This window comes from Phyllopteryx taeniolatus, chromosome 17, assembly GCF_024500385.1.
Source record: "Phyllopteryx taeniolatus isolate TA_2022b chromosome 17, UOR_Ptae_1.2, whole genome shotgun sequence".
NCBI classification, from domain to species: domain Eukaryota; kingdom Metazoa; phylum Chordata; class Actinopteri; order Syngnathiformes; family Syngnathidae; genus Phyllopteryx; species Phyllopteryx taeniolatus.
Genome location: NC_084518.1, coordinates 5,548,270 through 5,573,407, shown reverse-complemented (window position 1 = coordinate 5,573,407; position 25,138 = coordinate 5,548,270). Strand labels below are relative to the sequence as shown.

Sequence of the window (25,138 nt, the reverse complement as noted above, 5' to 3'; positions counted from 1 at the left end):
ACTCAATAAATTTTCTTTGTTGTGGAAACGACCCTCTGGCAGAAGAGCATTGGCTCCTTAGAGGCACACAACTTGCACACTTTAGGGGAAGTTAGCTATCACCTTCACTAGTCTGTGAGCTAACTTACTAGTGAGTTAAGGAGCTAAAACGCTTGTGCTGGCTCGCTCGATCGTGGCGACATTGAATTTTAAACTGGCAGACCACTGTCCGCGTCTTGACCCAGAAGCAGTCTCATATGGACTTACACCATAGCCGTAAAAGAAAGGTTAAGATTTTATGACTGTGCACCAATGCACAAAGCAAGGTCCATAAAGACATGGAATAGATTTTGGTGTGGATAAACTTGACTGGCCTTAACAGAGCCTTGACATCAACAGGATAGAACACCTTTGAGACTGAGAGCCAGGCTTTCTCGACCAACATCACTGTGTGGCCTCACAAATACGTTTCTGGAAGAGTGGTCAACAATACCCTACACACTTTCCTAAACCTTGTGGAAAGCCATGTCACAAAGGTTGCCAAAATCCACTCTATGTAAATGATAATAATAATGTGCGTACTGTATATTGTGTTGTCATAGAGATACTGTATTAAGGGGTTTTCTCCTGCCAGAAGTGAATGCAATTTATTTTTACCAATCCAAGCATAACATGCTCAGAAATATCTCACTTCTGTCATGATGCGAGTTGGATTGGATCCAAGAGCAGACTGAAACAAATTGTTTTGTAATTAGAATTGCATGAAATCCAACCGGTGTCACTAAACTGATTGTGTTCGACTTTGGAGGTCCCTCTTTATATCATAAAAATGTTAAGTATTTGGCCTTGGAGCAAATAAAGAGCAAGAAAATACTGTAACGGAAGATAGGAAAAAAACACAAACACAATCATAAGGTTGCTTTCTAACTATGATTTCTTGCATCGAGTGCCACTGGTTACAGCAGTAAAAGTAGCAGTGGAAAATGTGACTAAAAAAAGGAGCATTTAAGTGCATTTAGGACCACAACCCTGAGAAAACCCTGTGGTCTGCAGGTGAAGAAGCAGACAGCTAAAATGGAGAATATCTAATCTTGGCTTGGTTGGCAACAAACTATTAGTTCCACTGCCAAGGGGGAGTTTCCAACCCCATCTGTTTGTTTGTCAACCCAAGAGAGCCCTTTATTGATTCTCTTCTTTGAGGATGTTTCTATTGTGAACTAAAATGGAAATTCAAAGTCATTTGCTACTCATTAGTTTTCATTAAGGAGTAATTGTGTCATGCTTCTAACAGTGTGGAAACAGGAATTTATTTTTCAAAAAGATGTAGGAGATACCATTTGCATGAGTCCAGCTGGTCTCATTTTGGGGTTCTGGCCTCATTATACTAACACAAAATCTTGTCAAGGCTTATGTTAAATATACTGTACTGTATACATGCCAGTATTCTTGAAGTTATTACAGTGGAATGGAACTGTGACAAGTGCTTATCTGTTGGAGATTGATCTGAATACCTCAGAGTTGCTATTGTCACGTTTCATGTAAAGCCTTGATTAAACAGCAGCAGCAGGTTTGCGTTTCTTTCCCCCCTCTAAGTCATTAACATAAAAAGGTTGAGAGACTGATTAACAGGAAATATAGATTGAGAGAGAGAGAGAGAGAGAGAGAGAGATTTACTGTTGCTCGGGTATTTTTTGACAAACGGCAGCGCAAAGGATTTCACCATTTAGAGAAAATACAGCGACAATGAAATGCACAATAGTATTGATTGTCTGCTCGTGTCCTTAAAGAAAAAGGAGGGGGGGGGGAAAAGTCCTTTTTGACCTGGAGAGCCTTCAGCATAATTTCAATCATTGGCTAGGGGAGTTTCAGCAGACTGTGCGAACTGTGCACAAAGGTGTCACTCTAACCAGATGACGTATCTCCCAGTCCATTGAGGACAATTTGCCAAATTGGCACTGAAGTGACAACTGGGAATGGAAGAAGGCAGTTGTACTGCTCTGACTGGATTTAACAAGTTGGCTTCAGTCTGGATCGAATGAAAACCCCATAGCAAAATAATGTAGTTTCTGTTGTTTATACTTTCTTTCTGCCCTCCACTTTTTCTCGAGTTGTAGTATTTTAATACATGCAGTATTGTATTTTTTTAACTTGGTGATCGTGGTGGTGGGGAAAAAACCCCCAAAAAAACATCAACTCCACAACGCATTAGAGGACAGGTGTCAAACTCAGTATCACTTTGTGGCCCGCAAAAAAACCCAAAAACACTTCATGTTGCTTGTTCCAGTTAACGCGTTTTTTCTTTTTCTTTTGCCAGAAACTCTATTGAAATTGCATTTTTTTCTTCACATTTAACTGAGAGTTGTTTTCACTTAATCCCTTAACAGAAATTTTACAAAAGCGCAGTTGTATATTTCAATATTTGCATTCAACAATTTTACCTGACTTCTGATTTCAAATTCAATTAGTTCTGAACAATCTATAGAGCAATCAATCACAGGGGCTGTTGTGTACAGTGGTACCTTCAAATATGAGTATACTTACTTAAGTATATCAAGCTCTTTATTACCACTCTCAGTTGAAGTTGGTTGTAAAACTACACAAAGAGAATTACATGTGTATTTCAACAAACCCCATAACTTTGTCCACTAGCTTAATGCTAAAACACAATGCAAAAACGCCATAGATGGAATAATGAAACTAGAATCAATGTTGCGGTACTTCTCAACCTATAAACAACATGTAGTTGCACACAAACTGTGCAGTCAAACATACAGACAGAGAATATAACAATACTTAGGCCTATATTCTTTATGCTATGTGAAAAACAACTAACATTACTGTAGCTTAGTTGCGACCGTTTTCTTTGTATATTCATTGTATTCCCACCTGGTGGCCAAGGAATGTACAACACAAGGAGCAGCACAATATCCACTGCATTAAAGCATAACACCATGACGCATTTTTTTTCCCCTGAACATTGCGATTAATTATATAACTACTGTATGTTTTTATACTTTATAATACTACAGAGTGCTATTTTTCTGATTAACAGACACGTTACACATTTTTTTTGTTGCTGGCTTTTGGCAGCCCGGAATGAATTAAATACATAAGTCGAGGGACCAGTGGTCCCTTGATGTCATGAATATGGTTTTCACAGTCATAACTGCCCACTGAGGGAAACCGTAACTACGATGTGGCCCATGACGTACTGTAAATGAGTTTGACACTCCTACATTAGCGTGTCCCAGACCGCTACAGTTGTTTACAGTGTTAGGCTTATTCAGCATTACCGACAGTGCATCCCTGTTGTTTGCTTAAATTTAAGTCCACAACTTGAAATTCCAGGTCGTCTACTCTAATTTTCCTACCAAATCCTTAAGTAATGTCCTACCGAAATGAATCAGCCAGATCTGGTATTACTGTCATTACAACTCCAGACCTAAAGATACCATTTATAATATACATGAAGACAGTTAAAGGGGGTCCTTGGTTTACAATTAATTGAAGGTTAATTGAAGACACTAAATTGTGCATAAGTGAGAATATGAGTGTTGTTAGATATATTTCTATGCTGCTTACAGGACACTAGGACACACACACACACACACTAGCTTTTGTTTGTTAAAACTAACCATTTTATGTTATGAATGCTATGGCAATAGTAGAGTTATTCTTCGAACAACTCTCAGGCCTGCAATCTGATTTTATAAGAGGTCTAAAAACTTAGTGCATTGTAAGATGGCAAATGAAAGGCTGGCTAGACACTTCAAAACAATTGAATGCGCCTAGCATTCAAAGCGCAGTGCAGTTTACTGACTCGAATAGTGTTTTTGGCCATCGTTGCCATTCATGAGTAAAATAGATTTATGTTAATTTTTTGTAGTTATTTATCCCTTGTCAAATTGTTTCTGTGTATTTGTACATGAGTGTAGAACTACAGGTTTGACGAACAGTAAGCGTACACAGGATCTCTTTCTAGTGTGGAGTTCTGACATCCATTAAATAAGTGCTAGGCAGCAATATATTTATTCGACGGGTGCTAGTATGCACGGTGGACATCTGTTATACTACATTCAAGTTTAGGTGCAAATGAACAGCTGATTTACAGGAAACGAAGTGTACCATCCCTCACTGCTATGGAAATTAAAACTGAAACCAATTGTTGATTTAGGTTGCGTAATGGAACTTGTAAAAAGAGGTGGAAACTACAAAAAAATGAGCTAAAACCCTTTGGGACGGGACTATAGCGCAGAATTATATTCTTTTAATTTGCAAGTATAACACGTAATCTTTGGAACACATTTTATGAGGACACTCACTCTCTAACAAATAAGCAAAACATGTTGAGCTTTTGCCAAGCTACTAAATCAAACATTTAAAGAGGGTTTGTAGTCATGATCTACAGATGTTGAAGGATGTCCCATATGTTTCCAACAGAGTTTTTATGGCGCAGCCTTAATTGAAACAGACTGTCCTTGTCCTGAATTTGGAGCAATACACAAGCTGAAGAAGGCAAAGAAGGGAGAAGAAAGAGAATGACAAGATACACTATTTGCTCCCATGCTGTATTAAACAGTACCGGCATTGAATGCATGTACAAATTATGACAGATTATGATACAAACACTTCTGTAAACAATTTCCCTCATCAAAGGGCAGTTTATTAGGCAAATATTTAAGTTCTAACTGGGCTTAGGGTGAGCATCTAGGCATTACGTCCAGAGCCGGTGGGGGGGGGGGGGGGGAATCGTAGAGTAACTTCAGTAAGAACATGATTAGAATATTTAGCCAACAATCAGTGGTGTGCACTGAAGGCCTTCTAAGCCTTTTCTGCTGGCCTAAACACTATATATCCAAATATATATATATATATATATATATAAATATATATATATTTATATATATATATATATATATATTATTGGAATGGAATTGCTATACCCCGTGACCCTAGTGCGGATAAGCGGTTCAGAAAAATGGATGGATAGATGGAATTGCTATATATGTATATGCTTGGAATTGTAGATGATTTTGTTGTATTATTACATTAGTAGTCAGTATGTGGAGTGTACGTTTAAGTATGTGTTGTGTGTGTGTGTGGGTGTGCGTGTGCTTGCGTGCATGCGGGTGTATGTGTTTGCATGGGTGTGTCTGTGTTTGCATGATGTGGATCGGAACGGTGTTTTTTTGGTGTATATTTGCTCTTTTAATTGTCTGTTTTTATCTCTGTAAAGTAAAAAGTTTCACGTTATAACGAAAGTCATGTCACGTTATAACGTGAAACTTTTCATGTTCTAACATAAAATCAATCACGTAATAACGTGTAATTTATCACACAACGTGAACCATATCACGTTATAACATGAAATGTATCACATTATAACGTGATAATGAACCTTTTTTTTTTTTATTTTTGGGTGTGGCAGCAATACGCTTCCATACTTTCTATATATAACATTTGATTTGATATTTTACTGGCGCTTCCACGTCCAATTAAATTAGCCTTTTCATTAAAAGTCATTTCATTCTTTCTTCCAAGTAGGCCACTTTAAGATAAATTCATTGCCACGCTGGGTAGCCCCCTCGATTTTACCATCTTAAGCACGGCACAGAGGCTCGATCACTTAATGCTAGTAATTTTGTTAAAAGAGTGGGCCTAAATAATTGTAAGAAATAAATTGGTCTATTTCTATCTGTTCCCTTATACACGACCACATCTCAGGAATATAAAACGACAACCTGTTAAGTAATTGGATAGCTACTCACACAACTCTGCCCTTAATTATTCGCTTTTTTTTTGTTGCTCTACCTCTAATGAGCTTCTAACGAATAGATTTTTCCAATTAGATCGGTTTTGAACGCCTCTGCTAAAAAGGGTGACAAGTGCTATTGGAATTGAATTGATTCAACTTGATAGAATAGATGGGAGGAAAGAAAAAAAAGACTGTGCTTTTCCAAGCAATCAGTTGCACTGTAAGCTACTACATTTGTTTGTAAGCTTTTATGTCTTTTTGTTCGCAAAAAAAGCAAATCAACATAAGTCATTTAACTTCCAAGTCCTTGGTTTATTTGAACGGTGCTGCTGTTTTCCATGGCAACCTATAATTTTACATGCTTTTGTATAATCTTATTCAAATGATTATCTTCTGGGTTTAATAGCTAAGCTGCAAGGAGAATTCCATCAAAGATGTGTCATTAGTCATAGATAAAGATACATCACGTGTCAGGCTTACTTGGCCTCAGGGGTTCCACTGCAGTTTCGTTTTACTGAACATTTCTTTTTCTCTTGCAATGCTTCTGAGACTCGTGATTTAATCAATTCTCCTTTCTAAGCTTGTGAACTAGACAGATAGGGCAATTTCTGAAATGGAAAATATGATAAATATGAGGATATGTTTAGTTATGTTTGGTGCAGTACAATAACCATGGTTTTACCTTTTTGTGTGGTTAAGGAGAGTGAAACATCAAAGACCAAACAATATATTGTCAAGCTCTGCTGAAAATTGATCGATAGTGTAACCACTAAGGTCACACACAATTTGTTCCATGAAGATTTGTTCTACAGAGTATCGTGGAGTGAGGTTCATGGCTGGTGAGGTACTAACAGTCAGATATACAAATTTATGACCCAAAGAGAGAAGTCCATTTGCTATTAAAAACTGCTAAACTAGCATTTTATGAGATGATGTTTGAAGCAGATCTTTAATCTCTGGAATTGGTCCTCTTTTTTATTACATCCCATTTCGATTGGTAGTCGGTAGTCGATTGGAATTTTTTAAAACTTTCCATGTTTGGCTTTCATTCAGACCAAACTTTTAGAATGCATGGACTGCAGCTGCAAATAGTGGAGCACAGAGTCCAAAGCAAACATGGTGAAGCAGCATTTAGCTATTAAGCTGCACACAAATGGAATACGTTGCCAACAGAAGTGACGTCAGCCCCAAGTGTGCATGTTTTTAAGTCCAGGTTAAAAACTCTTCTTTTTTCCCATGCTTTTTGGAGCATTTCCACATTTAAATGATATTTCTTGCACTGTAAGCTGTTTTAATTGTAATTTTAGCAAGCAAAACAGCCCATTGTAGTGGTGCTTCAGCGGGGTCCGTTAGCTATCATGGCTGATGAAAACGTACTTGGGGGAAGGCAGGCCCTTGGAGATGAAGAACTGGAGGAGGCGGTTATATGACGTCTGAATGGTAAAGAAATTGCTTACAATGTCCCTGAACACAGTTTGTTCAAAGGTGGCTGGCTAGGGAGCCGCTGCAGTTGGCAGAAAGGCTGTCCGTACACAAGCTCAGCCGACAAGGCCTGGAGATCCTACTGGGGGCAGAGCTAAGGTCGAACATAACCCGTGGCGATCAGCCCAGTCGCTGCCCATGAGGCCAACACTCAGAGCAGTCTTCAGGTCTCAATGAAATCGCTTGCAAAGTACATTGCCCTCTGGGTTATACGACATAGTGCCGTGAACCTTCACTGCCAGGAGCACAGCCACTGTGGTCCAAAGTTCAAATGTGAACTGCGGACCTCTGTCTAAGGAGAGGTCAGAGTGTGGCGAAATTAGTCACCCTGGACATAATGAATGCCCGTGCAACCTCTGCTGACGTAGTAGAGGACAAGCTTCTTGTCACATGGTGGTCCTTCCCACCATTGTAAGGAGGTAGGCAAAACCATGGGAGGGGGAAAGGGGGCCCACCGGATCTAAGTTCACATTGTCGAAAACGCCTTTATGGTAACACAAATGGTGCCTAGGGGGCCTTGGTATAATGCACTATTTTGGCCCGATGACATGCCACACAGGTGCCCGCCCAGGCCGTGACGTCCCTTCATAGGCCAAGCCGGAGAACTTGGCCCCCACCAACATAGTAGAGAATTTAAGACATGGGTCTGAGAACCCATGGACAATGTAAAAAAGAAAAAGAAAACGGCACCTACAGCCATCGGGTACCATGGGGAGTGTTCGGCCTATGGAAAAATCACAAAATAATGTAGGATTGGCAATGTCAACTGGCCGGGTTGATGATGTGCCCATGTTCATGTTCATGTAAAAAAAAAGGACTTACACACGGACGGAAGAATACGGCCCTTAAGAAAAATAGCCACGAAGGAAAATATACCTACCACTCGGTACTCTTGGAAGAGCAAAAGCAGTGCTGGATACAGCTTGCTCTGGGTCTGTCTCTTCTAGCGCACCATCATCCTCGTCAGAAGCAGAGGCGTCTGTCTCCTCCCTAGTGCTGTGTGATATTTTATATGCCGGTATACTGTAGGTAATTTTATATACCGATAACGACATATATTCCGAGAGTATTTTTCTTTTAAATTATGTCAAATGAATAGAATTTCTCTATTATCTTTTCTCCATTATTTTGTCAAACAAATTTTATATAAAAACACAATTTGATGAATAAAGGATAAATCAAAGTAAAGTATAACACAGATATCCAGTGGCCAAATAAATACCACTGAAAATATCTGGCAGTACAACCAATTTTCAAGGAATAAACGTAATAAAGTCCAAAGAATTAAAATGAATTGAATAACAATAACAAACTGTTTCAAGTAACAAAGTATAAGCCTACCATTTGACCTGTTCAAGTGCTAGTCAATGAACTGTTTCAGAGGTTAGGTGTCAGCTTGTTCTGAAGGTGGATTGTGGTGTCTCAGTCTCAAACACTGGGCACCATCTAAAAGGACTACGTGGATAAAAAGATGCAGATAAGAGACAAAGAAGAGTCGGATACAATATATGGATGTTAGCTCTTTCTGCTGAGATAAAGTCAATAAAAAAAAGAAACAAAAAGGTCCTTCTTGAGAATACTACACCGACCAAACCTGACCTTTGGAACAGGTGGCCCTGCCAGTAACGGTCGGCCCTCGCTTGGCTCGTGGATGGATGAAGATTACGACTAACTGCAAGAACTAATGTGAATTGCAGGACGCATTGGACATCCACACTTTGAACATACTTTGCGGCAGCCAGGCAACCTAGTGGCATTTTTAGACCCTCCTGGCAAGAAGGACCATGGAGTCCCCCTTGCTGACAAAATAAAATAAAATATATTATATATATATATATATATAATTTAGCTTGTGGCTAAAGCTATATATAATTCAGCTTGTGGCACGGTAGCCGACTGGTTAGCGCGTTCTGAGGACCGGGGTTCAATCCCCGGCCCCGCCTGTGTGGAGTTTGCATGTTCTCCCCGTGCCTGCGTGGGTTTTCTCCGGGCACTCCGGTTTCCTCCCACATCCCAAAAACATGCATGCTAGGTTGATTGACTACTCTAAATTGCCCGTAGGTGTGAATGCGAGTGCGAATGGTTGTTTGTATGTGCCCTACGATTGGCTGGCAACCAGTTCGGGGAGTGCCCTGCCTCCTGCCCGATGATGGCTGGGAAAGGCTCCAGCACGCCCTAGTGAGGAGAAACGGCTCAGAGAATGGATGGATGGATGGATGGATGGATAATTTAGCTTTGTTGAAGGGCTATGCAACTCATTCATAAATATTTCCATTAATTTTTGCACTTAAGTTTATATCGTGATAGATACCATTACATGAAGCAGTTCAATTTATACGTTGATATGTATTTCAGGCCATGTCGCCCAGCCCTTGGCTACACTAATATTGACACGAACAAAGCAGTCATAATTAAGAATGCAAAGCTGGCTATGAATCAGTCATATGTGTTTTGATTTTCCAATTATTTTTCCCTTCTGCTGCATAGACTATAATTCGTAAAACAATCAAATTAATTAGTAAGAAATTAAGGACAAGATAACATCTTAATTTTGAAAGGGACATTGTTGGTAAGCAAACTTCAAACTCCAGTTCCCAAAAGGCCTACTGGTTCACCATGACTTTGCTGGCCTAACAGTCAGATCAAAAAAAGCTGTCTCATGATTTTACTGTCCAAAATGGCAAGGACATACACTAGGCCAGACGAGTGAAATTACTGTATTTGTGGTCATTTCGGTTGTCTCTTAAGCAAAAAAAAAAAAAAAAAAGCCTGAAACAGCTGGGGAATCCAGGACCCTGTCAGCTTCCACAATCTATTATGCAGCAATGGAGGCCCATGACCACAGCGCACTCACACATCTGCAGGGGTCGGTGCTCCATAAAAGATGAATGGAATATCCTGAAGGCTGTTATAAAGAGAGGGTCCTCCAAGCTCCATTATTTCTACTTAACATGCAGTCAAAAAACTGTAGTTCACACAGGGGTAATGAGGCACATGGTAATGGCCTGGAACAGCACAGAAGTCTTTCAGTTAATGGTGCACTCAAGGGGAGGATCAGATGCCACTATGGTCCTTATTCTGGAGTAACTGTCCCTCTTTTGAGCCACCCCTTTTTAAATATCTGCTAGAAATTTAAAGCTGAGGACCACTGGGCTACGTTGTCCTCTTCAGAATACAATCTCAGCACTCATGGAAATATTTTATGCTCAAATAAAGAATCTAGGCACGGTGGCCGACTGGTTAGAGCGTCAGCCTCACAGTTCTGAGGACCCGGTTCAATCCCCGGCCCCGCCTGTGTGGAGTTTGCATGTTCTCCCCGTGCCTGCGTGGGTTTTCTCCGGGCACTCCGGTTTCCTCCCACATCCCAAAAACATGCATGAATTGGAGACTCTAAATTGCCCGTAGGCATGACTGTGAGTGCGAATGGTTGTTTGTTCCTATGTGCCCTGCGATTGGCTGGCAACCAGTTCAGGGTGTACCCCGCCTCCTGCCCGATGACAGCTGGGATAGGCTCCAGCACGCCCGCGACCCTAGTGAGGAGAAGCGGCTCAGAAAATGGATGGATGGATGGATAAAGAATCTACCCAAAGTAAACCTCTACGAGACAAGGAACCATATTTGTATTTGGAATTAAACTTGCACAGCTGATTATGACAATAACGAAAACAACAACAGCAATTAAACATGAATTGAATCATTAAACACTGCAAACTCCTATCAATAAATTCTCCTAAAAATGAAAGGGCTCAAATAAACAAAATAATGTATACAGTACAACATCCATCCATCCATCCATTTTCTGAGCCGCTTATCCTCACAAGGGTCGCGGGAGTGCTGGAGCCTATCCCAGCTATCATCAGGCAGGAGGCGGGGTACACCCTGAAATGGTTGCCAGCCAATCGCAGGGCACACATAAACAAACAACCATTCGCACTCACATTCACACCTAGGGGCAATTTAGAGACTTCAATTAACCTACCATTCATGTTTTTGGGATGTGGGAGGAAACCGGAGTACCTGGAGAAAACGCACGCAGGCACGGGGAGAACATGCAAACTCCACACAGGCGGGACCGGGGATTGAACCCAGATCAGATCAGAACTGTGAGGCAGAGGCTCTAACCAGTCGTCCACTGTGCCACCCAAATGTATACAGTATCTTCATATTAGAAAAGTGCAACATCAATGTTTTTTTTGTCTTTTTAGGAAATGCTCTTTTGAGACCAGTGCGGCAATTACAGTATGAACAGTCTGAATTAACATGCTATAACAATGCCAAAGGCCTTTGTTATTGCTTTGGATGGATTTTAACAGCCTGGTAGAAGCTGGTTAAATGCCGCTGGAAGCTATGTTTGCACTGTACAATTTCTTCCTGCTGCACCAATGTGATGCTGTTTCAAATTGGTTAATAAATTAGATGTACTGGCAATAGTATATCGCGAGACACGATGCATGCAAACCAGAGGCTAAGCTGCAGTGCATTTTGATAGAGAAAAGAAGTAGATATATTTTCCAGTGAAGTAAACTATAAAGTATTCGCTCACTTGCCTTGACTCATATATGAATTTAAGTGACATCTCATTCTTAATCCACGGGGTTATAAAGGTCCCATATTTTGGCTAATAAGTGCTCCATAGAGTTACTAACATGGACTTAGTATAAAAGTTTCAATTGCATTTTTTAAAAACCCATGCACAAAGCAAGGTCCATAAAGAGATGGATGAGAGAATTTGGGATGGATGAACTTGACTGGCCTGCACAGACACCTCCCCTCAACCTGATAGAACACCTTTGGGTTGATTTTGAGTGGACAGTGAGCCAGGCCTTCTCGTCCAACATCAGTGTGTGACCTCACAAATATACTCCTGGAAGAATGGGCACAAAATTCTCACTCTCTCCTAAACCTTGTTGAAAGCCTTCTCATAAGAGGTGAAGCTGTTATACATAGCTGCAAATGGTATAACAACATCATATTAAACCATATGGATTTACAATGGGACAGCACTTAAAATCATATATGAGTCAAGATAGATGAGCGAATACTTCTGGCAATACAATATGTTCTGTGACAACTCAGTATACCTATCAAACATTTCGATCAAAAAAATCTGAGTACGGATACATGCAGTTTACAATACTGTACACTCTCCTCCAAAAGTATATAAACATCCATCTATACATCCATCCATCCGTCCATCCATCCATCCATCCATACACCTACCCACCCATCGGCTAATTCTACCCCTTAGCCCTTCCCCTTCCACTCTGTTTGCAGAGGAGATGAAGGGTTAAGACAATGCTCCAGGGAATTGTGGACACTTGAATACTGCCACGTCCTCATGCCTTGCCACCTGCTGGCTATGTTGTATAGGCAGATGTGACAATTGATTACATTTATCCATTTCCATTGATCCTGTATCAAATGAATGTTCCTATTATACATTGCTTTATTATCTACATTTCTCTGGCAGTTTATGGGTATAGACAGTTTCTAAAGGTGACTGATATTTTGAAATAGTTTGTAATAAATATTACAAACAGAAGCAGGCGGAGGCTGAAGAAGTTTGTGGAGAATGGTTTATTGAGAAGAGATTCGTATGTGGATCCTTGAGGCATACCGGCGGGTCGTTGAGACGGAGCATGCGGCAGGCGGTGGCGTGAGCAGGTGGATGGCTTGGTGGTGTGGTGGAAGAAGTCAGCAAGGCGGGGAACAGAGAAGGAGCACTGAGGACAAGTAAGAACATGGAGGTCAGAAATATTGCAAGGACTGGCGTAGCTTACGTGCAAGTTGCGAGCCGGTGTATCACGGGTGAAGGTTAATACTCTGACAGTGGAGTCTCTGATCTGACAGGCTTAAATGCAGGTGACGATGAAGGCTGATTGACAACAGGTGCACGGCCGAGGTGGTGCTGATTACTGGGAAGAGAGAGGGAGAGAGAGAGCGGGCGAGAAGGCCGCACAGCGCCACCGAGGCTCCAACAAGGGAACTGCATGGCACAGCTCCTGACAGTGCCGCCCTCTCAATGGATGCCCCCTGGCTTCCTGCCCGGCTTCCCAGGGTGAAATGCGTAAAAGTCCCTAATCAGGGAGTCATCGAGAATAAGCTTGCGGAAGATCCAGGAGCGTTCCTCTACACCATACCCCTCCCAGTCCACAAGGAATTGGTAATCCCTGCCCCTGGGCCTCACGTCAAGGATGCGCGAAACTGTGAAGGCCGGATGGTTGTCGATAACGTGGGGGGGGGGGGGCGTAGGGGTGTACGGCCGGAGGGCTAAGAGTGCAGGTGGAGACAGGCTTGAGTAGTTACACGTGGAACGTCCGATGAATCTTCAGAGCTTGTGGAAGTTTTAGTTGAACTGACGTGGGATTGATGATTTTCGTAATCGGGAAGGGACCTATAAAGCGCGGAGTGAGTTTACGGGATTCACTCTGGAGCGGGAGGAATGCAGCCCTATGCAGGGCACAAGCCAGTGCAAACTGTAAGCCGGTCCCAAGCCCGGATAAATGCAGAGGGTTGCGTCAGGAAGGGCATCCGGCTTAAGACTTTGCCAAACAAATATGAGCGTTCATCCAAAGAATTCCATACCGGATCGGTCGTGGCCCGGGTTAACAACGTCCGCCACCGCCGCAGTCAACCTGCAGGGCGCCGTTGGAAATTCAGCTACTGTGGGTCGAAGTCGAAGAAGAAGAAGAGGTGGAAAGCGGGTTCTTTGGCAGAAAGAGAAGAGGAAAGCACAGAGCCTAGAACTGAATGTGGGGACTTTGAATGTTGGGACTATGACAGGAAAATCTCGGGATTTGGTTGACATGATGATGAGGAGAAAGGTTGATATATATGTCCAGGAGACCAGGTGAAAAGGCAGTAAGGCTAGAAGTTTAGGGGCAGGGTTTAAAATATTTTACCATGGTGTAGATGGGAAGAGAAATGGAGTTGGGGTTATTTTAAAAGAAGAGTTGGCTAAAAATGTCTTGGCGGTGAAAAGAGTATCAGCTCGAGTGATGAGGCTGAAACTTGAAATTCAGGGTGTTATGTATAATGTCAGAAGGAGCTATATTAAGTATTTGTAGATCTAGAGAAAGCCTATGACAGAGTACCCAGAGAGGAACTGTGGTACTGCATGTGGATGTCTGAAGTGGCAGAGAAGTATATTAGAATAATACAGGACATGTACGAGGGCAGCAGAACAGCGGTGAGGTGTGCTGTAGGTGTGACAGACGAATTTAAGGTGGAGGTAGGACTGCATCAGGGATCAACTCTGAGCCCCTTTCTGTTTGCAGTGGTGATGGATAGGCTGACAGATGAGGTTAGACTGGAATCCCCGTGGACCATGATATTTGCAGATGACATTGTGATCTGCAGTGAAAGCAGGGAGCAGGTGGAGGAACAGTTAGAAAGATGTGGGCATGCACTGGAAAGCAGAGGAATGAAGATTAGCCGAAGTAAAACAGAATATATGTGCATGAATGACAGGGGTGGTGGGGGAAGAGTGATGCTACAGGGAGAAGAGATAGCAAGGGTGGAGGACTTTAAATACTTGGGGTCAACCGTCCAGAGCAATAGTGAGTGTGGTCAGGAAGTGAAGAAACGGGTCCAAGCAGGTTGGAACGGGTGGAGGAAGGTGTTAGGTGTATTCTGTGACAGACGAGTCTCTGCTAGGATCTCGCCCTATTAAAGAAGTGATAAGTTGTTTATAAGGTCACCTTTTGGTTTGACTAATATTCAAAATATTAATATATTTGCAGCACTTTTCGAAATGTAGTATATACAGTATAACTACACACACAAAAAACAGGACAAACGCATTATCATGAAGTATTTTTTTAGTCTCTTATCTGCACCTGGCTGACAATCACAATGCAAAAACTCAAAATCTTTCTAAAAAAAAGACTCATCACCTTGTTTTTAATCAATTTTCACTTGTTTCAAGGTAATTTTTACTTGAAATATGCAGACAAAAAGTATGCCAGGGGAGTAATTTTCTTTTGTAATGCTCCATTGGCAATTTATTTATTTTTGTGTCAAATTTTAATTTGTTTCGACTAGAACTACAATAATCTTGGTAAAATAGAGCTTTTGCAGGGCATGCCAACTTTTTTCCTGCTCATACTTCATCACCGTGTGGTCAACTGTAACTTCATAGATTGTGTTAGGGTTGTAAATCAAGCATTACCTGGTCATTAGCGTTAACACAGCTGGAAATGTGTGTGGCGGTTCAGACCACAGATATGAAGACTATACGCCAGCGAGTTGTAGCAAGCCGGCTAACCGATGTTGGGAAGGTCGATGTTTCCTTCAAAGGCGATGCATGGACAATCAAATTATGTCATAACTTGCTTGAGCCCACCCAAAATAGGGCTGGGCTCGCCATTCGCCACTGTTGTCAACGTTATCTATTTTTAGTCCGATGCCTGTAAAATTTATTTACATTTGCATGTTGGTGACAAAGGCAACAGTGTATCTCATCTACGGCACCCTCTTTAATCACAATAAGAAAGCACATGGGGCTTTTTGCCCAGTTTTCAAACGTCCGTGAGCTTGGCATGTTGCATTTTATCGTCTGCTAGCTGCTATGAGTTCGTTTTGACTAACTTTTGACCAATCAGCAATTGCATAGCTGTTTACCTCTGCTTGCTACGCAGTATTCATTTCTGTGATAAATCCAAGCTGTCTTTGTTGAGTTATGAGAAATAAATGGTTCAAAACATACATCGCAAATTGTAGTGATGGAAACTAAGGAATACATCGTTAAAGACTAAATTTTATGTCGCATTTAGTGATGCGATACCGGATACTTCGGACCCTATTGCTGTAGTAATATCCACCCATCCATCCTTTTTCCATACCACTTATCCTCACTTGGGTCACGGGTGTGCTGGCAACTAGCTCAGCTGTCTCTGGGTGACCATTCGCACTCACACTCACACCTAAGGGCAATTTAGAGTCTTCATTTAATCTACCATGCATGTTTTTGGAATGTGGGGGAAATCGGAGGAGTACCTGGAAAAAACACATGCAGGCACGGGGAGAACTCCACACAGCGGAGGCTGGATTTGAACCCAGGTCCTTACAACTGTGAGGCAAATGTGCTAACCATGCTGCCCGTAGTGATATTCTTTTCAAATCATAGCTATTGTTTAATGAACTCAAAAATGTAAATGGGCCTTATTTTTTTTTAATGAACCTGAATTCCATCTGTTCACAAATACATTTAGTGTTGGAAAGTGGGAACTCAGTGGAAACTCTGGATAGAATATGATCTAAAAGTGGTATTCCCTAGGTGAGAGTCCCAGAGTGGCATTGTTTTATTTGTTGTCAGGGCATATAGTCAGTTTTCTGGTTTCCTCCCACATCACCAAAACATTCACAGTAGGTTTATTGAAGACTCTGAATTGCCCATAGCTATGAATGTGAGTGCGAATGGTTATTTGTTTGTATGTGCCCTGCGATTGCTGGCAACCAGTTCAGGGTGTACCCCGTCTCCTGCTTCAGCATACCCGCGACTCCAGTGAGGATAAGCGGTGTAGAAAATGGATTGATGGATGGATGTGTTCTTAATGCACACAAAGCTTGGAAGCTCCAGTCGATGTTTGTGAAAGTTTTGCTCCCTTCTTTACAAACAAGGCTTGTTTGCTTGCCTGCACTGCTGTGTTTTACAATGTTTAAGTCTCCCAGTCTGTCTTCTTGAAAAAATATAATTGATTACATGAAGCCCTTTTGGATTCCAAGTGAATTTTTAAATTATTATTATTTATTATGTCTTCCCTACCCTGACCTGGGTCCCTTAGGACACTATTTAACATCTACAGTGTCAAATGTGCTATGGGTGTAATAATAGCTGAAACTTGCTCCTCAGGTTGCTCCACGAAACAGCTCCCCTCGTCCCATCCCATGCAAAGGTCAGCTGTACAAAATCATCCATTGGAACACTAATGCCAGATTATCAGGTCATATAATAATAATAATAATAATAATAATAATATGAATGTATTATACTTACTGGTACAGTATATAGCTCTTTTCTAGGTATTCAAAAACACTTTATAATTTAATGCATTATTCAATCACTCCTCAGTCACACCCTGTTGGTGGTAAGCCACTTGTGTAGCCACAGTTGCCCTGGGGCAGTCTGACGGAAGCGTGGCTACCATTCTGTGCCCAAGGTCCCTCCGACCACCTACAAACATCCACCCACATTCATTCGTAGGCGATGTGGGTAAAGTGTCTTGCCCAGGGACACATCGACAACATGCGCTCAGGTGGGGATATGTACCAAGGACTGTTTGCAGGGTGTCCCCCACGGTGGCAGGTGCTGATCTTAACCATTAGGTCACGCCTGCTGTATTGATTTTTATTCCTACTATCCAACTGGATTTATCTCTGCACGGCAAGTTAGCCTTCCAGAATTAAATATATTGATTTAAGTAATTTTAAAAGGTAATCAATCGATTCTATCGATACTAGGAAATAACACATTGGATTTAACCGCAAAACAAACGACAACGCCCAGCAGACATCGAATGTCAAACCATTTTATGTCTTATAAGATTATCCTATAGGATTGTGCTTGAGTCTGACGTGTGTTAAGAGTGGATCCAAGTTTAGGGTCCGAAACAGGTTGGGGCCGAGAATCTTAAATAATGAACGTGTTCAATATTTACGAACAAAACTCTTCTTGTACAGTATGTGGGAGAAGCCGATGTCTCCCGAGTAATTGACGGCGAGAGTTGTGACGTGAAAAGGAATGTACCCAATCAAGAAGTGACGTGTCACCTGAGCTGGGAACCAGGAAGCACAAAAAATCAAAACAAACATGTACTTGCTTGTCACTGATGGTGTAGCGGTACACTCGCCTGACTTTGGTGCGGGCAGCGTGAGTTCAGTTTCCACTCAGCGACGGTGTGAATCTGACTGCGAATGGTTGTCTGTCTATATGTGCCCAGCGACTGACTGGCGACCAGTTCAGGGTGTAGTGCGCCTTTCATTCGAAGTCAGCTGGGATTGGTTTCAGCGCCCCGCGACCCTGAACAGGATAAGCGGTGCTGAGAATGAATGAACATGTACTTGCCAAAGCATAAAGTTTGGTGGATGTCACAAATGGAGGACCAGCTCATGGAGCCGCCAAATCATACCACAACCAAAACGACAAGGACAAGACTTGGCAAGAAATTTGCCGTGGAACTATTAGGTAGGTAACTTGCTGCTAATCTTGCACTGCCCAGCGTTGATTTTACTTTTAAATATTACCGTCAATAAAATAAATGATACATTTTACCTTTGCTACTTGTGCCCCAAAGTCACCTGAAAAGTATTACACCTGCTGCAAGATTCTCCACTCTCGTTACGATCATGTTAGATCACTCGAGGTTCCGGTCTTGGATGACTGGACTCGAGATAGAATATTTATGTGGGTGATGTGGTGTTGTTGAGATTCTCGGAGCACACCACACACATGACAACCAAACCTTTTGAATGCCCGATTTTTGTGTGTGGGGTCTGTAGCAGATAAAACAATCTTTTAAGAGTGGAAAAATATTTTTGTGTACCAGGCCCAAGAGGAATGGATAAGAAGAATCATCCTAGGAATTAAATTACTGGGAACCGGTTTTTGATTCCCAACCCTAGTTACAACTCACAGCAGCTAATGAGCATATCATTTCATACGATACGTAGCGCTTGACATTTCTTCATTGTGTATATTCATTTCCAAAAGGGACTTCCTAGGTGTTTAGCACCCCCTTGGGCCCTGACCAGAAACAGACATCATGGGGGGTTGGAGGTATGAATGTGATGCTTGAATGCTAAGCAGTTGTTCCCTGCATTGTGGAAGAAGGTTCTCCAGAAGTGCCAAAAGGTTAGAGCCAGGACATTGGCAGAAGCTAGTAGAGTTGTGAGGATACCTCGGGGGACAGTAAAGTTGTTGGCAGGAACCTGTTCAGAAAAATATTATCCCTTTTCTCATGCTTTATTAGAATCCTTTGTTAACACGCTGCTCTTCCTGCAAGTTTGCTAGCATCTCCTGCCATGCATGGTCACATTGCATTGTGGTACTACCTACAATTCAGTGGTCGATATTGGCAATATTGATGCTAAACTTTACCCCCACTGCGCCCTAAGGCTGTTGAATAAGGGCCAGATAGTAAGCTTACCTGCACGCATCTGCAAGCCAGAAAGTTTTGCTAACGTGGCTACCCTTAACTCTCAGGTAGGGCAGGTCAGCGACACCTATAATCTCACAGAGTCATTAAACCTATGCAATGTGCCAGAGGAAGAGCAGGCTACGATTAGGTTCGTGCTAAAAAAACATCAGGCTGTTTTTTCTCTCTCCAGATTTTGAAGGAGGTTTGGGAAGTACCGACCTTATTGAGCATGAGATCAAGTTGCTACACAATGAGCCACTGCGTCAGAGGTTTAGAAACATTTCACCCTCAGACAATAATTCTGTTAAGGTCCATATCAATCAGGGAAGGAGCCAAATAATATTCAGTAAGGTGGCTGGGAATATTACTAACAAATTATGAAATGCTTTAAACAATAATGTAATGGAGTCAGCATTTTTGACGTTACACGTACTGTATATTCAAGCATGCATATGTGAGCGTGACCTGGCGGTTCAATGGAGACAGCACTCACTGTGTCTGGGGGTTCCTCCTCTGTTTCTCACTCTCTGAGTTTAACTGTTGAGCTTGAGGTGTTTGTAAAAAATAAAAACAAACCTGTCAGATTCTGACTTACTGTAAATATGCCGAAACTATTTCCAAAACAGTTTTATATGTATGTGTATATTTTTTTTTTTTAAACAAAAAACACTATCGACATTTTATTTGTCGTACAGGTTGAACACAATAATAACTAAGAACTGTTGCATTAACATCTCTCCCTGCCTGTCAGGCTTCTGTACCTCAGCTGGCTTCTTCTTGCTACCACTCCTAAAATGCCGATGCCATAGCTATTGTCTTTCTCTCCATTCTGTTTCCCTGGCATTAGTGGTGGGGGGATCGATCCAAATATCAATAGTATTGATACCAAGTCAGTATCAGTATCTTATTGAAAGTAGCGGGAAAATATCAATAAAGTATTTTCAGTTTTGCTCTTGTATGCACTGCTTCGGTTTCGTCAAGTAAGCGACAGCCAGGTCGCCGGTCTCGCCGTTTCTATCTCAGCGGAGAGCAGGCAGACCTTTGCTCCTCCTCCTCCCTCTTGTGTTTCACTGGTGTGCCGTCACGTGACTTAGCAGCACAAAGCAAACAAGCAAGCGAGCCTCCCACCAGTACACACACAACGCATGCATCCACTGAGATACCATCCAGCAGAAAGGCAGAAAGGAAAAGGAGCGCCATGTGGCTATATTTTCAGGCCGAAAATGACACAGTGGAAAGCTGTACAATCTGTAAAAAGCCTGTAAGGTACAGTGGTAACACTACAAATGTATGTAAGCACATGAAAAATCATGCAAAAGAAAACACCTTTTGATAATAAAGTATTTTCAATTTATCAATAAACTTTGTCCTAATTCTGTCCTGGGTTGTAACTATTTATTAATCAAAAGGAAACATCACAAAAACCCTTGATGGTCATGACAGTTAATTGAGATTTAGCAAAATGATAATGAATCTACCTTGATTATTGAAAAGTATCGGTAGCTGTCATGAATGGAGCGGCGCTGGACCCAAGAGCAGGCGGAGGCAGATAGGTTATGATGAACATTTTATTAGGGAAGGTAATGGAGGTGGTCCTAGGTGCGTTGGCAGGCAGTGGTGAGGACATGTGGCTGGCTTGGCGGCGGGGTGGCAGGAATGACGTAGATCAGGAACACGGGGGAAACATTTTGAATGAGGAGAGACACAGAAATCATAAAAGGGGTCGAGGAATAGTGTGGCTTATGTGAGGCAGGTGAGCCGTGGTACCACTTGGAGAAGCTGCAATATTTTGGCGAGGATTTCCGAGATCAGGCAGGCTTATGTGCAGGTGGTGACGAGGGTTGATTGGTGACAGGTGCGCGGCTTGAGGAATGTGCTGGAAAGAGAGAGGGGAGGGGAGAGAGAGGGCGAGAGGGCGCAAAGCGTCACCCAGACTCCAACAATAGTACTGCAGGGCAGTTCATGACAGTACCCCCCCTCAACGGACGCCTCTCGACGTCCTGCCAGGCTTCCCCGGGTGAGCCGCATAGAAGTCCTCCAGAAGGGAGTGATCGATGATGAGTTTACGGGATATCCAAGAACGCTCCTCCGACCCATACCGGATGTGAATTGATACCCCCTCCCCTTGGGCCTCACGTTAAGGACACAGTGAAGGCCGGATGGTCGTCGCGGAAGTTTTAATTGGACGGAAGTAGGATTGATAGTCTTGGTAATGGGTAAAGGACCAATGAAGTGCAGAGTGAGCTTACAGGACTCAGTTTGAAGTGGGAAGTCATGGGAAGAAAGCCAGACGGACTGACCCATTTTGTATTCGGCCGTCAGGAGCGATGACGGTCAACGCCGCCCGGACGTCCTTCCACACAGCCTAGACTCTCTGGATGTGATCTTTAACGACAGGAACTGCCACTGCCTGCTCCTGTTCTTTGAATAATGGGGGTTGGTAACCATAGCAAGCCATGAACGGGGACATACTGGTAGTGGAGCTGAGAGGGGAATTGTGAGCGTACTGGATCCATGAGAGGAATGTACTCCATGAGGAGGTGTTGCGTGTGGCAACACAGCGGAGAGCCGTTTCCAGGGACTGGTTAGCCCACTCCGTCTGGCGGTTAGTTTGAGGGTGATATCCCGAGGATAAGCTGGCTGCTGCGCCCATGGCCTTGCACAATTCCTTCCAGACTTGTGATGAACTGGGGACCACGGTCGGAGACAATGTCGATGGGAATACCATGGCATTTAAAGATATGCAAAACGAGGAGGTTAGCATTTTCTGATGATAGCGAGAATGACTGAGTTAACTTCTGAGGGGGGTAGGCCACAAATAAAGTCCACGGCGATGTGAGAACAAGGGGGGCTTGGAATCGGCAAGGTGCACAGCAGACCAGCTTGGGGCAGGTGTGACGACTTCCCTCAGGCGCAGACGGAGCAGGCTTGGACGAATTCTCGGGTGTCTTTGATGAGGCTGGGCCACCAGAAGTGCTGCTTGAAGAACTGGGTAGTACGATTGATGCCAGGGTGACAAGTGAGTTTCGAGCTGTGGGCCCACTGGAGGACGTTAGAATGTGCAGAATCTGGTACAAATAGGCGGTTCGCAGTCTTTGGTTCTGGTTGGGTTTTTTGAGACTTCTTGACCACCTGCTCGATTGAAACAGGAGCTGAGCTGTACGGGGTTGATTAAATTCGGGACAGGGCATCAGGCTTGGTGTTACGGGAACCGGGACGGAAGAGAGACTGAAGTTGAACCTGCTCAAGAATAGTGCCCAGCGAGCTTGTTGGAGGTTGAGACGGTTAGCGGAACGGAGGTAAGCAAGGTTCTTGTGGTCAGTCCAAATGATGAATGGCAGTTCAGTCCCCTCCAGCCAGTGCCTCCAGGGCCCATATTATGGCCAGCAGCTCTCGGTTGCCGACGTCATAATTCCCCTCAGCAGGGGACAGGCGATGGGAAAAGTGACCTAGGGATAGGGAACTTGCTGTAGTTGCGGATGAATCGACGGTAGAAGTTGGCAAATCCGAGGAAACGTTGCAGTTCTTTCCAGGTGGTGGGGATGAGCCAGTCAGTGATTGCTTGGATCTTGGCGGGGTCCGGTTGCAGTTGTCCTTTTGCAATGATGTAGCCGAGAAAATGGGTTGAGGAGAGGTGGAATTCACATTTTTCACGTTTGACAAACAGACAGTTCTCGAGGAGGTGCTGGAGGACTTTGCGCACATGCATGCGGTGTTCTTCGGGGAAGCGGGAGAAGATGAGGATGTCATCAAGGTACACGAACACGAACCGGTTTAGCATGTCACGGAGGATGTCGTGGATGAATGTTTGGAAAAGTTTGTTAAACCGAATGGCATGACCAGATATTCGAAGTGTCCGAGTGGGGTATTGCAGGCGGTCTTCCATTCATCCCCCTCTCTTGGACCTGATGGGAAGTGGAGCTCCGGCAAGAGGTCTATGGCACAGTCGTACGGGTGGTGGTGGGGGTGGGGGGGTGGGGAGGGGGGGCGGTAGTGAGATAGCCAAGTCCTTGCTAAATACTGGGGAGAGGTCATGATACTCTTCGGGAATCCGTGAGAGGTCCACTGGGGTGAACGAGGGTGGTATAGCGGAGAGCAGTCAGTGAGAATGGGAATGGGGACTCCACCCAGTGATAGATAAATGCGTCCAGTCTATGGCAGGGTTGTGATGTTTGAGCCAGGGAATTCCAAGAACCAAGGGGGTCTCAGGGGAAGCAATGACGAAGAGTGAAATGTTCTCACGGTGATTACCAGAAATGAGTAGCGTGATAGGCACAGTTTGGTGGGTGACTGGGAAAATGACTCGGCCATCCAGGGCTGTGACTTTTTTCAGGGACGGAAGTGGTTGGAAAGGGAGTTGGAGCTGGTGAACAATACCTTCATAAATAAAATTGTCATCGGCACCGGAATTGATAAGTGCTGTAATGGGAGTGTTATGATAGGAGTGGATATTTCTCACACTGTACGTTGTTTTAATTGTACTTTTATTTTTGTCTTTCTTTTGAATGTTTATAAGCTGTTTTTTTCTTTGTTTTTAAATGCTTTTAATCATGTAAAGCGCACTGAGTTACCTTGTGTATGAAATGCGCTATATAAATAAATTTGCTTTGCTTTGCTTACATAATGCTTCTTAAGACACTTAAAGACACTTTATACTAATCAGATGACAATAATAGTCAGGTGGATGAGCAGGAAACCCGGGTGCTGGTGTCAATGACGTTATCCACTGCAGTGGAATGCAGACAAGCCTCGCCTGGGAGCCTGTGTTGATGTAAAGGGGAATGGAAGGAATCAGATTGATGCCAATAAGATTCACACAAAACTTTTTAGATCGGAAAAGTCCTAAAAAGATTCACACAAAAACCTTTAAATCACAGACGTGCCAAAGTTTTTGGGGCTCGCGATGACGACTTTTGCGCTTGCGTTGCCTGTTTTTCTTGCATACATTTCTGTTTTTTGTGCTCGCGATGTTGTCTTTTGCGTTTGCGTTTGTTTTTTTCGCTTACATTTCAGTTGTTTTTTCGTGTACATTTCCCTATCTGTGTCAGTGAGCTTTGGCACAAACCTCTTTGGGGGGGGGGGCTTTACGTCTTTAAGCCATACTGGTTTTAAGTGTTGAATTGAATTTAGTAAGAAATGTGGCCAGTGGCCTTATAGTAAACAGTACGGCCGAGTCAGTGTGGTAGCTAACGTTAGCAGTATTGCTAACAATATTTAGCTGCTAAATTGTTGATCAACTCTGGCTGTGCACTTCTAATATGTTACTAGCATAATGTTACAACATCACTTCTTCCTAGTACAGCATTGACAAAATACACGATGGATACTTACACTTCCTTAAGGTGATTGAAAATTGAATCTTGCATTCTTGTCGTTGGCTCTGCTCAGTGTGACACGAGAAAAAAATAAAAAATCACATCCGGGGGGAATTAGCCCGTCACTCAAAACGAATTAGCCAATGAGGACTCATTCCTCATAAAGCCCACCCACCCGAGAGGTTTGCGTCAAAAGTCACGCACACAAACGCGGAAACACAAACCCAAGATCGCGAGCACAAAAACAGGCAACACAAACTGGTGTTGGACTTACGTGTGTTGACCAATTTAGGCAGCCGGTTCGACTTTCCAGGGGTTGGCAAGAGCGCTCACGAGGGATGGTTTGAAGAAAAAGGAAGAAAAGAGAAAAAGACACATTTCAAGTGCAGGTTGGCCGGCGCGCTGGCAGTGGCATTGCTTGCCACACGGTTGGGGAGAACTTGCACCACAATTACTTCCCAACGGAGCCT

General features: G+C 43.0%; 1 long non-coding RNA gene across 1 annotated transcript; it reads right to left on the bottom strand.

Annotated features, from left to right (window-relative positions):
• Positions 1 to 12,863: 12,863 nt before the first annotated feature.
• On the bottom strand, positions 12,864 to 20,494 carry LOC133466903 (uncharacterized). Its single transcript, XR_009785068.1, has 3 exons — positions 20,115 to 20,494; positions 19,847 to 19,898; positions 12,864 to 12,939 (listed from the first exon to the last, which is right to left on the bottom strand). It is a non-coding gene; the product is annotated as an uncharacterized LOC133466903 (long non-coding RNA).
• Between the last annotated feature and the right edge of the window lie 4,644 nt (positions 20,495 to 25,138).